Raw genomic sequence first — 19,132 nt, forward strand, 5'->3', positions numbered from 1 at the left:
AGGAGTCTGCAGAGACCAGTGAGGAGGCACCAGGCAGCGCCTTCTCCTGACATGCAGCTGGACAGCCCAGGCTGTTAGTTGTAACCAGGGGGCTAGTAGAGGGATCCTAGCCTACCTGAGGATAAAGAGAGCCTAGGTTAGCTCTGAAGACACCCCAGTGGCAGGATAGCACCTCCTGGGAGAAAGCCAGCAGTCAGCCTCCAGTCAATTCAAGTCAGCACCAGGTCAGATAAGAACCCTGATGGACAGAGGTTATATAGAATACAGCAAGTACCGATATTGGAGAAAGGAACGATTTACCAAGGATAAAAGCCAGCATTTAGGCATCCGGGCCTTGGCATCCAGCCAGCTAAAATAGCTGAAGGGGATAGAGCAGGGTTGCACTGTAAAGCAATCACTTTTGTGTTCCTCCAAGTATCTTGCCTGTTTATTTCCTGCCGCCATCTGACGTCTACCTGTTTGTAAAGTATTGTCTGAGGAACTGCATCACCACCATTTATCAACTGAACTGTATGTATAAAGTTTACACCGTGAACTTCAAGTAAAAAGACATTTGGTTTATCTACTGATTCCTCCATTATTCCACCTGTCACTATACGGCGTGCCACCGTTCAATTGGCACTGGCGTCACGAACCTCAAAGGGACCTTGCCCCGGGCACATAAATCACCTGCAACATCCAGGGCACCTCATCCACCACCAGGCCTGGTCCCTAGATACAGAGTGTGCCCCAGAGGACTCTTGTGCCAGCCTCTCCTTCACTGCTGTATGCCTGCCCAGGGTTTCCATATAGAACTGTGAGTAACCCTCGCTTGCCATTGACCGTGACCTCACAATCGCATTACCCTGCAGGTCTGGCGTACCGCAAGTGGAGCCCCTGATGCTGGGCAACCTGTCGCACCGTTTGCCTCGGGTGCCTACCTTCCTCCTCATCTGTGCTGCTGATGCCTGACAAGGGTGGTGGCACCCATTCTCGGTCACCCTCCTCTTCATCCCCCGATATATCAGACCCAGGATCAACCAGTGGAGGACTGAGGGTAACAGCTGACGTGGAGCCCCTGACCTGGCTCCGCTGTCCCCTCGCTGACGCCTGGGTCTGACTAGGGGTTGAAACAACTCGCACCAGTTGGAAGGAATGTCACTGGGGTACTGACAGGTGTTACCCCCCCCCTCCCCCCCCCTCCTCCTCCATCCCTTCCAAAAGGTCCTGAGCATGAGGACTGTACTGCAATTCAGCCTCCTGCATTACCTCCCCAAGATGCCCCTGTCACTGTCGCTGTTAAACAGGAGCAGGGTAGATTCTTGGGGGCTGGGGGTTGGTTCTGAAGGAGGCGGAGTGCTGCTGCTGCTCGGAGCCGGAGCAGAGGACTCCGTGGCACTGGCTTGTGCCACGAGAGCCACTACTTCCTCGGCATCCTGAGAGGAAATGGGGCGGCTGCCACGCCCAAAAAAGTAAGGAATGAGGCAGACGCCCCTGACACCTGCGCCAGCCCCTCTGTGGGTAGAGGAGCGGCCTCGTGCTGGCAGCGGTCCAGCACTGGAAACAACTCCCTGACCAGTGCTGCCTGAACACTGACGTGAAGTACACATATTACTTTATATACAGTATGCAGAAAATAACTACACAAAGAAAAAAGGGGAAATTGGGAAAAACTTTATTGGGATGGTGACCATGGGGCAGAGATGTAATACAAAAAAATAGAATCACTAACACAATAACTGTAAAAGCCTTTGTTTGTGTGTGTTTTTTTTTAAACTAACAAAAGACGCAGACACTGACGCAGACACTAATCACTGCACCAGGCATGCTCAACCTGCGGCCCTCCAGCTGTTGCAAAACTACAACTTCCATCATTCCCGGACAGCCTACAGCTATCAGTCTACAGAAGGGCATGGTGGGAGTTGTAGTTTTACAACAGCTGGAGGGCCGCAGGTTGAGCATCCCTGCACTACACCAACTAAACAGTAAAAAACTAACAATAAAAACTAACACTAATAAACGTTTTCTTTTTCTTTTTTTAACTAACAAAAGACGCAGACAATAATCAATACAACTAAACAGTAAAAAACTAGCACTAAAAACTAACGCTAATAACCTTTTTTTTGTTTTTGTGTTAACTAACAGAGGACACAGACACTGACGCAGACACTAATCACTACACCAACTAAACAGTAACTAACAGAGGACACAGACACTGACGCAGACACTGATCACTACACCAACTAAACAGTAACTAACAGAGGACACAGACACTGACGCAGACACTAATCACTACACCAACTAAACAGTAACTAACAGAGGACACAGACACTGACGCAGACACTAATCACTACACCAACTAAACAGTAACTAACAAAGGACACAGACACTGACGCAGACACTGATCACTACACCAACTAAACAGTAACTAACAGAGGACACAGACACTGACGCAGACACTAATCACTACACCAACTAAACAGTAACTAACAAAGGACACAGACACTGACGCAGACACTAATCACTACACCAACTAAACAGTAACTAACAGAGGACACAGACACTGACGCAGACACTAATCACTACACCAACTAAACAGTAACTAACAGAGGACACAGACACTGACGCAGACACTAATCACTACACCAACTAAACAGTAACTAACAAAGGACACAGACACTGACGCAGACACTGATCACTACACCAACTAAACAGTAACTAACAGAGGACACAGACACTGACGCAGACACTAATCACTACACCAACTAAACAGTAACTAACAAAGGACACAGACACTGACGCAGACACTGATCACTACACCAACTAAACAGTAACTAACAGAGGACACAGACACTGACGCAGACACTAATCACTACACCAACTAAACAGTAACTAACAAAGGACACAGACACTGACGCAGACACTGATCACTACACCAACTAAACAGTAACTAACAAAGGACACAGACACTGACGCAGACACTGATCACTACACCAACTAAACAGTAACTAACAAAGGACACAGACACTGACGCAGACACTAATCACTACACCAACTAAACAGTAACTAACAGAGGACACAGACACTGACGCAGACACTAATCACTACACCAACTAAACAGTAACTAACAAAGGACACAGACACTGACGCAGACACTGATCACTACACCAACTAAACAGTAACTAACAGAGGACACAGACACTGACGCAGACACTAATCACTACACCAACTAAACAGTAACTAACAGAGGACACAGACACTGACGCAGACACTAATCACTACACCAACTAAACAGTAACTAACAGAGGACACAGACACTGACGCAGACACTAATCACTACACCAACTAAACAGTAACTAACAGAGGACACAGACACTGACGCAGACACTAATCACTACACCAACTAAACAGTAACTAACAAAGGACACAGACACTGACGCAGACACTGATCACTACACCAACTAAACAGTAACTAACAAAGGACACAGACACTGACGCAGACACTAATCACTACACCAACTAAACAGTAACTAACAGAGGACACAGACACTGACGCAGACACTGATCACTACACCAACTAAACAGTAACTAACAGAGGACACAGACACTGACGCAGACACTAATCACTACACCAACTAAACAGTAACTAACAAAGGACGCAGACACTGACGCAGACACTAATCACTACACCAACTAAACAGTAACTAACAAAGGACACAGACACTGACGCAGACACTAATCACTACACCAACTAAACAGTAACTAACAGAGGACACAGACACTGACGCAGACACTAATCACTACACCAACTAAACAGTAACTAACAGAGGACACAGACACTGACGCAGACACTGATCACTACACCAACTAAACAGTAACTAACAAAGGACACAGACACTGACGCAGACACTGATCACTACACCAACTAAACAGTAACTAACAGAGGACACAGACACTGACGCAGACACTAATCACTACACCAACTAAACAGTAACTAACAAAGGACACAGACACTGACGCAGACACTAATCACTACACCAACTAAACAGTAACTAACAAAGGACACAGACACTGACGCAGACACTAATCACTACACCAACTAAACAGTAACTAACAGAGGACACAGACACTGACGCAGACACTAATCACTACACCAACTAAACAGTAACTAACAAAGGACACAGACACTGACGCAGACACTGATCACTACACCAACTAAACAGTAACTAACAAAGGACACAGACACTGACGCAGACACTAATCACTACACCAACTAAACAGTAACTAACAAAGGACACAGACACTGACGCAGACACTAATCACTACACCAACTAAACAGTAACTAACAAAGGACACAGACACTGACGCAGACACTAATCACTACACCAACTAAACAGTAACTAACAGAGGACACAGACACTGACGCAGACACTAATCACTACACCAACTAAACAGTAACTAACAAAGGACACAGACACTGACGCAGACACTAATCACTACACCAACTAAACAGTAACTAACAGAGGACACAGACACTGACGCAGACACTAATCACTACACCAACTAAACAGTAACTAACAAAGGACGCAGACACTGACGCAGACACTAATCACTACACCAACTAAACAGTAACTAACAGAGGACACAGACACTGACGCAGACACTGATCACTACACCAACTAAACAGTAACTAACAGAGGACACAGACACTGACGCAGACACTAATCACTACACCAACTAAACAGTAACTAACAAAGGACGCAGACACTGACGCAGACACTAATCACTACACCAACTAAACAGTAACTAACAAAGGACACAGACACTGACGCAGACACTAATCACTACACCAACTAAACAGTAACTAACAGAGGACACAGACACTGACGCAGACACTAATCACTACACCAACTAAACAGTAACTAACAGAGGACACAGACACTGACGCAGACACTGATCACTACACCAACTAAACAGTAACTAACAGAGGACACAGACACTGACGCAGACACTAATCACTACACCAACTAAACAGTAACTAACAGAGGACACAGACACTGACGCAGACACTAATCACTACACCAACTAAACAGTAACTAACAGAGGACACAGACACTGACGCAGACACTGATCACTACACCAACTAAACAGTAACTAACAAAGGACACAGACACTGACGCAGACACTAATCACTACACCAACTAAACATTAACTAACAGAGGACACAGACACTGACGCAGACACTAATCACTACACCAACTAAACAGTAACTAACAGAGGACACAGACACTGACGGAGACACTAATCACTACACCAACTAAACAGTAACTAACAAAGGACACAGACACTGACGCAGACACTGATCACTACACCAACTAAACAGTAACTAACAGAGGACACAGACACTGACGCAGACACTAATCACTACACCAACTAAACAGTAACTAACAAAGGACACAGACACTGACACAGACACTAATCACTACACCAACTAAACAGTAACTAACAAAGGACGCAGACACTGACGCAGACACTGATCACTACACCGACTAAACAGTAACTAACAGAGGACACAGACACTGACGCAGACACTAATCACTACACCGACTAAACAGTAACTAACAGAGGACACAGACACTGACGCAGACACTAATCACTACACCAACTAAACAGTAACTAACAGAGGACACAGACACTGACGCAGACACTGATCACTACACCAACTAAACAGTAACTAACAAAGGACGCAGACACTGACGCAGACACTGATCACTACACCAACTAAACAGTAACTAACAAAGGACACAGACACTGACGCAGACACTGATCACTACACCAACTAAACAGTAACTAACAAAGGACACAGACACTGACGCAGACACTAATCACTACACCAACTAAACAGTAACTAACAAAGGACACAGACACTGACGCAGACACTAATCACTACACCAACTAAACAGTAACTAACAGAGGACACAGACACTGACGCAGACACTGATCACTACACCAACTAAACAGTAACTAACAGAGGACACAGACACTGACGCAGACACTAATCACTACACCAACTAAACAGTAACTAACAAAGGACACAGACACTGACGCAGACACTGATCACTACACCAACTAAACAGTAACTAACAGAGGACACAGACACTGACGCAGACACTGATCACTACACCAACTAAACAGTAACTAACAAAGGACGCAGACACTGACGCAGACACTGATCACTACACCAACTAAACAGTAACTAACAAAGGACACAGACACTGACGCAGACACTAATCACTACACCAACTAAACAGTAACTAACAAAGGACACAGACACTGACGCAGACACTAATCACTACACCAACTAAACAGTAACTAACAGAGGACACAGACACTGACGCAGACACTGATCACTACACCAACTAAACAGTAACTAACAGAGGACACAGACACTGACGCAGACACTAATCACTACACCAACTAAACAGTAACTAACAGAGGACACAGACACTGACGCAGACACTGATCACTACACCAACTAAACAGTAACTAACAGAGGACACAGACACTGACGCAGACACTAATCACTACACCAACTAAACAGTAACTAACAAAGGACACAGACACTGACGCAGACACTAATCACTACACCAACTAAACAGTAACTAACAGAGGACACAGACACTGACGCAGACACTAATCACTACACCAACTAAACAGTAACTAACAAAGGACACAGACACTGACGCAGACACTAATCACTACACCAACTAAACAGTAACTAACAAAGGACACAGACACTGACGCAGACACTAATCACTACACCAACTAAACAGTAACTAACAGAGGACACAGACACTGACGCAGACACTGATCACTACACCAACTAAACAGTAACTAACAGAGGACACAGACACTGACGCAGACACTAATCACTACACCAACTAAACAGTAACTAACAAAGGACACAGACACTGACGGAGACACTGATCACTACACCAACTAAACAGTAACTAACAGAGGACACAGACACAGACGCAGACACTAATCACTACACCAACTAAACAGTAACTAACAGAGGACACAGACACTGACGCAGACACTAATCACTACACCAACTAAACAGTAACTAACAAAGGACACAGACACTGACGCAGACACTAATCACTACACCAACTAAACAGTAACTAACAGAGGACACAGACACTGACGCAGACACTAATCACTACACCAACTAAACAGTAACTAACAGAGGACACAGACACTGACGCAGACACTAATCACTACACCAACTAAACAGTAACTAACAGAGGACACAGACACTGACGCAGACACTAATCACTACACCGACTAAACAGTAACTAACAAAGGACACAGACACTGACGCAGACACTAATCACTACACCAACTAAACAGTAACTAACAAAGGACACAGACACTGACGGAGACACTAATCACTACACGAACTAAACAGTAACTAACAGAGGACACAGACACTGACGCAGACACTAATCACTACACCAACTAAACAGTAACTAACAAAGGACACAGACACTGACGCAGACACTAATCACTACACCAACTAAACAGTAACTAACAAAGGACACAGACACTGACGCAGACACTAATCACTACACCAACTAAACAGTAACTAACAGAGGACACAGACACTGACGCAGACACTGATCACTACACCAACTAAACAGTAACTAACAAAGGACACAGACACTGACGCAGACACTAATCACTACACCAACTAAACAGTAACTAACAGAGGACACAGACACTGACGCAGACACTGATCACTACACCAACTAAACAGTAACTAACAGAGGACACAGACACTGACGCAGACACTAATCACTACACCAACTAAACAGTAACTAACAAAGGACGCAGACACTGATCACTACACCAACTAAACAGTAACTAACAGAGGACACAGACACTGACGCAGACACTAATCACTACACCAACTAAACAGTAACTAACAGAGGACACAGACACTGACGCAGACACTAATCACTACACCAACTAAACAGTAACTAACAAAGGACGCAGACACTGATCACTACACCAACTAAACAGTAACTAACAGAGGACACAGACACTGACGCAGACACTAATCACTACACCAACTAAACAGTAACTAACAGAGGACACAGACACTGACGCAGACACTAATCACTACACCAACTAAACAGTAACTAACAAAGGACGCAGACACTGACGCAGACACTGATCACTACACCAACTAAACAGTAACTAACAAAGGACACAGACACTGACGCAGACACTAATCACTACACCAACTAAACAGTAACTAACAAAGGACGCAGACACTGACGCAGACACTAATCACTACACCAACTAAACAGTAACTAACAAAGGACACAGACACTGACGCAGACACTAATCACTACACCAACTAAACAGTAACTAACAGAGGACACAGACACTGACGCAGACACTAATCACTACACCAACTAAACAGTAACTAACAGAGGACACAGACACTGACGCAGACACTAATCACTACACCAACTAAACAGTAACTAACAAAGGACACAGACACTGACGCAGACACTGATCACTACACCAACTAAACAGTAACTAACAGAGGACACAGACACTGACGCAGACACTAATCACTACACCAACTAAACAGTAACTAACAGAGGACACAGACACTGACGCAGACACTAATCACTACACCAACTAAACAGTAACTAACAAAGGACGCAGACACTGACGCAGACACTAATCACTACACCAACTAAACAGTAACTAACAAAGGACACAGACACTGACGCAGACACTAATCACTACACCAACTAAACAGTAACTAACAAAGGACACAGACACTGACGCAGACACTAATCACTACACCAACTAAACAGTAACTAACAGAGGACACAGACACTGACGCAGACACTAATCACTACACCAACTAAACAGTAACTAACAGAGGACACAGACACTGACGCAGACACTAATCACTACACCAACTAAACAGTAACTAACAAAGGATACAGACACTGACGCAGACACTGATCACTACACCAACTAAACAGTAACTAACAAAGGACGCAGACACTGACGCAGACACTGATCACTACACCAACTAAACAGTAACTAACAAAGGACACAGACACTGACGCAGACACTAATCACTACACCAACTAAACAGTAACTAACAAAGGACGCAGACACTGACGCAGACACTAATCACTACACCAACTAAACAGTAACTAACAGAGGACACAGACACTGACGCAGACACTAATCACTACACCAACTAAACAGTAACTAACAGAGGACACAGACACTGACGCAGACACTGATCACTACACCAACTAAACAGTAACTAACAAAGGACGCAGACACTGACGCAGACACTAATCACTACACCAACTAAACAGTAACTAACAGAGGACACAGACACTGACGCAGACACTAATCACTACACCAACTAAACAGTAACTAACAAAGGACACAGACACTGACGCAGACACTAATCACTACACCAACTAAACAGTAACTAACAGAGGACACAGACACTGACGCAGACACTAATCACTACACCAACTAAACAGTAACTAACAAAGGACACAGACACTGACGCAGACACTAATCACTACACCAACTAAACAGTAACTAACAGAGGACACAGACACTGACGCAGACACTAATCACTACACCAACTAAACAGTAACTAACAAAGGACACAGACACTGACGCAGACACTGATCACTACACCAACTAAACAGTAACTAACAGAGGACACAGACACTGACGCAGACACTAATCACTACACCAACTAAACAGTAACTAACAAAGGACACAGACACTGACGCAGACACTAATCACTACACCAACTAAACAGTAACTAACAAAGGACGCAGACACTGACGCAGACACTAATCACTACACCAACTAAACAGTAACTAACAAAGGACACAGACACTGACGCAGACACTAATCACTACACCAACTAAACAGTAACTAACAAAGGACACAGACACTGACGCAGACACTGATCACTACACCAACTAAACAGTAACTAACAGAGGACACAGACACTGACGCAGACACTAATCACTACACCAACTAAACAGTAACTAACAAAGGACGCAGACACTGACGCAGACACTGATCACTACACCAACTAAACAGTAACTAACAAAGGACACAGACACTGACGCAGACACTAATCACTACACCAACTAAACAGTAACTAACAGAGGACACAGACACTGACGCAGACACTAATCACTACACCAACTAAACAGTAACTAACAAAGGACACAGACACTGACGCAGACACTGATCACTACACCAACTAAACAGTAACTAACAGAGGACACAGACACTGACGCAGACACTAATCACTACACCAACTAAACAGTAACTAACAAAGGACGCAGACACTGACGCAGACACTGATCACTACACCAACTAAACAGTAACTAACAAAGGACACAGACACTGACGCAGACACTAATCACTACACCAACTAAACAGTAACTAACAAAGGACGCAGACACTGACGCAGACACTAATCACTACACCAACTAAACAGTAACTAACAAAGGACACAGACACTGACGCAGACACTAATCACTACACCAACTAAACAGTAACTAACAGAGGACACAGACACTGACGCAGACACTAATCACTACACCAACTAAACAGTAACTAACAAAGGACACAGACACTGACGCAGACACTGATCACTACACCAACTAAACAGTAACTAACAGAGGACACAGACACTGACGCAGACACTGATCACTACACCAACTAAACAGTAACTAACAGAGGACACAGACACTGACGCAGACACTAATCACTACACCAACTAAACAGTAACTAACAGAGGACACAGACACTGACGCAGACACTGATCACTACACCAACTAAACAGTAACTAACAAAGGACACAGACACTGACGCAGACACTGATCACTACACCAACTAAACAGTAACTAACAGAGGACACAGACACTGACGCAGACACTAATCACTACACCAACTAAACAGTAACTAACAAAGGACGCAGACACTGACGCAGACACTGATCACTACACCAACTAAACAGTAACTAACAAAGGACACAGACACTGACGCAGACACTAATCACTACACCAACTAAACAGTAACTAACAAAGGACGCAGACACTGACGCAGACACTAATCACTACACCAACTAAACAGTAACTAACAAAGGACACAGACACTGACGCAGACACTAATCACTACACCAACTAAACAGTAACTAACAGAGGACACAGACACTGACGCAGACACTAATCACTACACCAACTAAACAGTAACTAACAAAGGACACAGACACTGACGCAGACACTGATCACTACACCAACTAAACAGTAACTAACAGAGGACACAGACACTGACGCAGACACTAATCACTACACCAACTAAACAGTAACTAACAAAGGACGCAGACACTGACGCAGACACTAATCACTACACCAACTAAACAGTAACTAACAAAGGACACAGACACTGACGCAGACACTAATCACTACACCAACTAAACAGTAACTAACAGAGGACGCAGACACTGACGCAGACACTAATCACTACACCAACTAAACAGTAACTAACAGAGGACACAGACACTGACGCAGACACTAATCACTACACCAACTAAACAGTAACTAACAGAGGACACAGACACTGACGCAGACACTAATCACTACACCAACTAAACAGTAACTAACAAAGGACGCAGACACTGACGCAGACACTGATCACTACACCAACTAAACAGTAACTAACAAAGGACGCAGACACTGACGCAGACACTGATCACTACACCAACTAAACAGTAACTAACAGAGGACGCAGACACTGACGCAGACACTAATCACTACACCAACTAAACAGTAACTAACAAAGGACACAGACACTGACGCAGACACTAATCACTACACCAACTAAACAGTAACTAACAAAGGACGCAGACACTGACGCAGACACTGATCACTACACCAACTAAACAGTAACTAACAAAGGACGCAGACACTGACGCAGACACTAATCACTACAACAACTAAACAGTAACTAACAGAGGACACAGACACTGACGCAGACACTAATCACTACACCAACTAAACAGTAACTAACAAAGGACACAGACACTGACGCAGACACTAATCACTACACCAACTAAACAGTAACTAACAAAGGACGCAGACACTGACGCAGACACTAATCACTACACCAACTAAACAGTAACTAACAAAGGACACAGACACTGACGCAGACACTAATCACTACACCAACTAAACAGTAACTAACAGAGGACACAGACACTGACGCAGACACTGATCACTACACCAACTAAACAGTAACTAACAAAGGACGCAGACACTGACGCAGACACTAATCACTACACCAACTAAACAGTAACTAACAGAGGACACAGACACTGACGCAGACACTAATCACTACACCAACTAAACAGTAACTAACAAAGGACACAGACACTGACGCAGACACTAATCACTACACCAACTAAACAGTAACTAACAGAGGACACAGACACTGACGCAGACACTAATCACTACACCAACTAAACAGTAACTAACAGAGGACACAGACACTGACGCAGACACTGATCACTACACCAACTAAACAGTAACTAACAAAGGACGCAGACACTGACGCAGACACTAATCACTACACCAACTAAACAGTAACTAACAGAGGACACAGACACTGACGCAGACACTGATCACTACACCAACTAAACAGTAACTAACAGAGGACACAGACACTGACGCAGACACTAATCACTACACCAACTAAACAGTAACTAACAGAGGACGCAGACACTGACGCAGACACTAATCACTACACCAACTAAACAGTAACTAACAGAGGACACAGACACTGACGCAGACACTAATCACTACACCAACTAAACAGTAACTAACAAAGGACACAGACACTGACGCAGACACTGATCACTACACCGACTAAACAGTAACTAACAGAGGACACAGACACTGACGCAGACACTGATCACTACACCAACTAAACAGTAACTAACAGAGGACGCAGACACTAATCACTACACCAACTAAACAGTAACTAACAGAGGACGCAGACACTGACGCAGACACTAATCACTACACCAACTAAACAGTAACTAACAGAGGACACAGACACTGACGCAGACACTAATCACTACACCAACTAAACTGTAACTAACAAAGGACACAGACACTGACGCAGACACTAATCACTACACCAACTAAACAGTAACTAACAAAGGACGCAGACACTGACGCAGACACTGATCACTACACCAACTAAACAGTAACTAACAGAGGACACAGACACTGACGCAGACACTAATCACTACACCAACTAAACAGTAACTAACAAAGGACACAGACACTGACGCAGACACTGATCACTACACCAACTAAACAGTAACTAACAGAGGACACAGACACTGACGCAGACACTGATCACTACACCAACTAAACAGTAACTAACAAAGGACACAGACACTGACGCAGACACTGATCACTACACCAACTAAACAGTAACTAACAGAGGACACAGACACTGACGCAGACACTAATCACTACACCAACTAAACAGTAACTAACAGAGGACACAGACACTGACGCAGACACTAATCACTACACCAACTAAACAGTAACTAACAAAGGACACAGACACTGACGCAGACACTAATCACTACACCGACTAAACAGTAACTAACAGAGGACACAGACACTGACGCAGACACTAATCACTACACCGACTAAACAGTAACTAACAAAGGACACAGACACTGACGCAGACACTAATCACTACACCAACTAAACAGTAACTAACAGAGGACACAGACACTGACGCAGACACTAATCACTACACCAACTAAACAGTAACTAACAGAGGACACAGACACTGACGCAGACACTAATCACTACACCAACTAAACAGTAACTAACAAAGGACACAGACACTGACGCAGACACTAATCACTACACCAACTAAACAGTAACTAACAGAGGACACAGACACTGACGCAGACACTAATCACTACACCAACTAAACAGTAACTAACAAAGGACACAGACACTGACGCAGACACTAATCACTACACCAACTAAACAGTAACTAACAAAGGACACAGACACTGACGCAGACACTAATCACTACACCAACTAAACAGTAACTAACAGAGGACACAGACACTGACGCAGACACTAATCACTTCACCAACTAAACAGTAACTAACAAAGGACGCAGACACTGACGCAGACACTAATCACTACACCAACTAAACAGTAACTAACAGAGGACACAGACACTGACGCAGACACTAATCACTACACCAACTAAACAGTAACTAACAGAGGACACAGACACTGACGCAGACACTAATCACTACACCAACTAAACAGTAACTAACAAAGGACGCAGACACTGACGCAGACACTGATCACTACACCAACTAAACAGTAACTAACAGAGGACACAGACACTGACGCAGACACTGATCACTACACCAACTAAACAGTAACTAACAAAGGACACAGACACTGACGCAGACACTAATCACTACACCAACTAAACAGTAACTAACAAAGGACACAGACACTGACGCAGACACTGATCACTACACCAACTAAACAGTAACTAACAGAGGACGCAGACACTGACGCAGACACTAATCACTACACCAACTAAACAGTAACTAACAGAGGACACAGACACTGACGCAGACACTGATCACTACACCAACTAAACAGTAACTAACAAAGGACACAGACACTGACGCAGACACTAATCACTACACCAACTAAACAGTAACTAACAGAGGACACAGACACTGACGCAGACACTAATCACTACACCAACTAAACAGTAACTAACAAAGGACACAGACACTGACGCAGACACTAATCACTACACCAACTAAACAGTAACTAACAAAGGACACAGACACTGACGCAGACACTAATCACTACACCAACTAAACAGTAACTAACAGAGGACACAGACACTGACGCAGACACTGATCACTACACCAACTAAACAGTAACTAACAAAGGACGCAGACACTGACGCAGACACTAATCACTACACCAACTAAACAGTAACTAACAGAGGACACAGACACTGACGCAGACACTGATCACTACACCAACTAAACAGTAACTAACAGAGGACACAGACACTGACGGAGACACTAATCACTACACCAACTAAACAGTAACTAACAAAGGACACAGACACTGACGCAGACACTAATCACTACACCAACTAAACAGTAACTAACAGAGGACACAGACACTGACGCAGACACTAATCACTACACCAACTAAACAGTAACTAACAAAGGACACAGACACTGACGCAGACACTAATCACTACACCAACTAAACAGTAACTAACAAAGGACACAGACACTGACGCAGACACTAATCACTACACCAACTAAACAGTAACTAACAGAGGACACAGACACTGACGCAGACACTAATCACTACACCAACTAAACAGTAACTAACAAAGGACACAGACACTGACGCAGACACTAATCACTACACCAACTAAACAGTAACTAACAGAGGACACAGACACTGACGCAGACACTGATCACTACACCAACTAAACAGTAACTAACAGAGGACACAGACACTGACGCAGACACTAATCACTACACCAACTAAACAGTAACTAACAAAGGACACAGACACTGACGCAGACACTAATCACTACACCAACTAAACAGTAACTAACAGAGGACACAGACACTGACGCAGACACTAATCACTACACCAACTAAACAGTAACTAACAAAGGACACAGACACTGACGCAGACACTAATCACTACACCAACTAAACAGTAACTAACAAAGGACACAGACACTGACGCAGACACTAATCACTACACCAACTAAACAGTAACTAACAAAGGACACAGACACTGACGCAGACACTAATCACTACACCAACTAAACAGTAACTAACAGAGGACACAGACACTGACGCAGACACTAATCACTACACCAACTAAACAGTAACTAACAGAGGACACAGACACTGACGCAGACACTAATCACTACACCAACTAAACAGTAACTAACAAAGGACACAGACACTGACGCAGACACTAATCACTACACCAACTAAACAGTAACTAACAGAGGACACAGACACTGACGCAGACACTAATCACTACACCAACTAAACAGTAACTAACAGAGGACACAGACACTGACGCAGACACTAATCACTACACCAACTAAACAGTAACTAACAAAGGACACAGACACTGACGGAGACACTAATCACTACACCAACTAAACAGTAACTAACAAAGGACACAGACACTGACGCAGACACTGATCACTACACCAACTAAACAGTAACTAACAAAGGACGCAGACACTGACGCAGACACTGATCACTACACCAACTAAACAGTAACTAACAAAGGACACAGACACTGACGCAGACACTAATCACTACACCAACTAAACAGTAACTAACAAAGGACGCAGACACTGACGCAGACACTAATCACTACACCAACTAAACAGTAACTAACAAAGGACGCAGACACTGACGGAGACACTAATCACTACACCAACTAAACAGTAACTAACAAAGGACACAGACACTGACGCAGACACTGATCACTACACCAACTAAACAGTAACTAACAAAGGACGCAGACACTGACGCAGACACTGATCACTACACCAACTAAACAGTAACTAACAAAGGACGCAGACACTGACGCAGACACTAATCACTACACCAACTAAACAGTAACTAACAAAGGACACAGACACTGACGCAGACACTAATCACTACACCAACTAAACAGTAACTAACAAAGGACGCAGACACTGACGCAGACACTAATCACTACACCAACTAAACAGTAACTAACAAAGGACACAGACACTGACGCAGACACTAATCACTACACCAACTAAACAGTAACTAACAAAGGACGCAGACACTGACGCAGACACTAATCACTACACCAACTAAACAGTAACTAACAAAGGACACAGACACTGACGCAGACACTAATCACTACACCAACTAAACAGTAACTAACAAAGGACACAGACACTGACGCAGACACTAATCACTACACCAACTAAACAGTAACTAACAAAGGACACAGACACTGACGCAGACACTAATCACTACACCAACTAAACAGTAACTAACAGAGGACACAGACACTGACGCAGACACTAATCACTACACCAACTAAACAGTAACTAACAAAGGACGCAGACACTGACGCAGACACTAATCACTACACCAACTAAACAGTAACTAACAGAGGACACAGACACTGACGCAGACACTAATCACTACACCAACTAAACAGTAACTAACAGAGGACACAGACACTGACGCAGACACTAATCACTACACCAACTAAACAGTAACTAACAGAGGACACAGACACTGACGCAGACACTAATCACTACACCAACTAAACAGTAACTAACAAAGGACGCAGACACTGACGCAGACACTAATCACTACACCAACTAAACAGTAACTAACAGAGGACACAGACACTGACGCAGACACTAATCACTACACCGACTAAACAGTAACTAACAGAGGACACAGACACTGACGCAGACACTAATCACTACACCAACTAAACAGTAACTAACAGAGGACACAGACACTGACGCAGACACTAATCACTACACCAACTAAACAGTAACTAACAGAGGACACAGACACTGACGCAGACACTAATCACTACACCAACTAAACAGTAACTAACAGAGGACACAGACACTGACGCAGACACTAATCACTACACCGACTAAACAGTAACTAACAGAGGACACAGACACTGACGCAGACACTAATCACTACACCAACTAAACAGTAACTAACAGAGGACACAGACACTGACGCAGACACTAATCACTACACCAACTAAACAGTAACTAACAAAGGACACAGACACTGACGCAGACACTAATCACTACACCAACTAAACAGTAACTAACAGAGGACACAGACACTGACGCAGACACTGATCACTACACCAACTAAACAGTAACTAACAGAGGACACAGACACTGACGCAGACACTAATCACTACACCAACTAAACAGTAACTAACAGAGGACACAGACACTGACGCAGACACTAATCACTACACCAACTAAACAGTAACTAACAGAGGACACAGACACTGACGCAGACACTGATCACTACACCAACTAAACAGTAACTAACAAAGGACACAGACACTGACGCAGACACTGATCACTACACCAACTAAACAGTAACTAACAGAGGACACAGACACTGACGCAGACACTAATCACTACACCAACTAAACAGTAACTAACAGAGGACACAGACACTGACGCAGACACTGATCACTACACCAACTAAACAGTAACTAACAGAGGACACAGACACTGACGCAGACACTAATCACTACACCAACTAAACAGTAACTAACAGAGGACACAGACACTGACGCAGACACTGATCACTACACCAACTAAACAGTAACTAACAGAGGACACAGACACTGACGCAGACACTAATCACTACACCGACTAAACAGTAACTAACAAAGGACGCAGACACTGACGCAGACACTAATCACTACACCAACTAAACAGTAACTAACAAAGGACACAGACACTGACGCAGACACTAATCACTACACCAACTAAACAGTAACTAACAGAGGACACAGACACTGACGCAGACACTGATCACTACACCAACTAAACAGTAACTAACAAAGGACACAGACACTGACGCAGACACTGATCACTACACCAACTAAACAGTAACTAACAGAGGACACAGACACTGACGCAGACACTAATCACTACACCAACTAAACAGTAACTAACAGAGGACACAGACACTGACGCAGACACTGATCACTACACCAACTAAACAGTAACTAACAGAGGACACAGACACTGACGCAGACACTAATCACTACACCAACTAAACAGTAACTAACAGAGGACACAGACACTGACGCAGACACTGATCACTACACCAACTAAACAGTAACTAACAGAGGACACAGACACTGACGCAGACACTAATCACTACACCGACTAAACAGTA

This window comes from Bufo bufo, chromosome 3 (genome assembly GCF_905171765.1).
Source record: "Bufo bufo chromosome 3, aBufBuf1.1, whole genome shotgun sequence".
Classification (NCBI taxonomy): domain Eukaryota; kingdom Metazoa; phylum Chordata; class Amphibia; order Anura; family Bufonidae; genus Bufo; species Bufo bufo.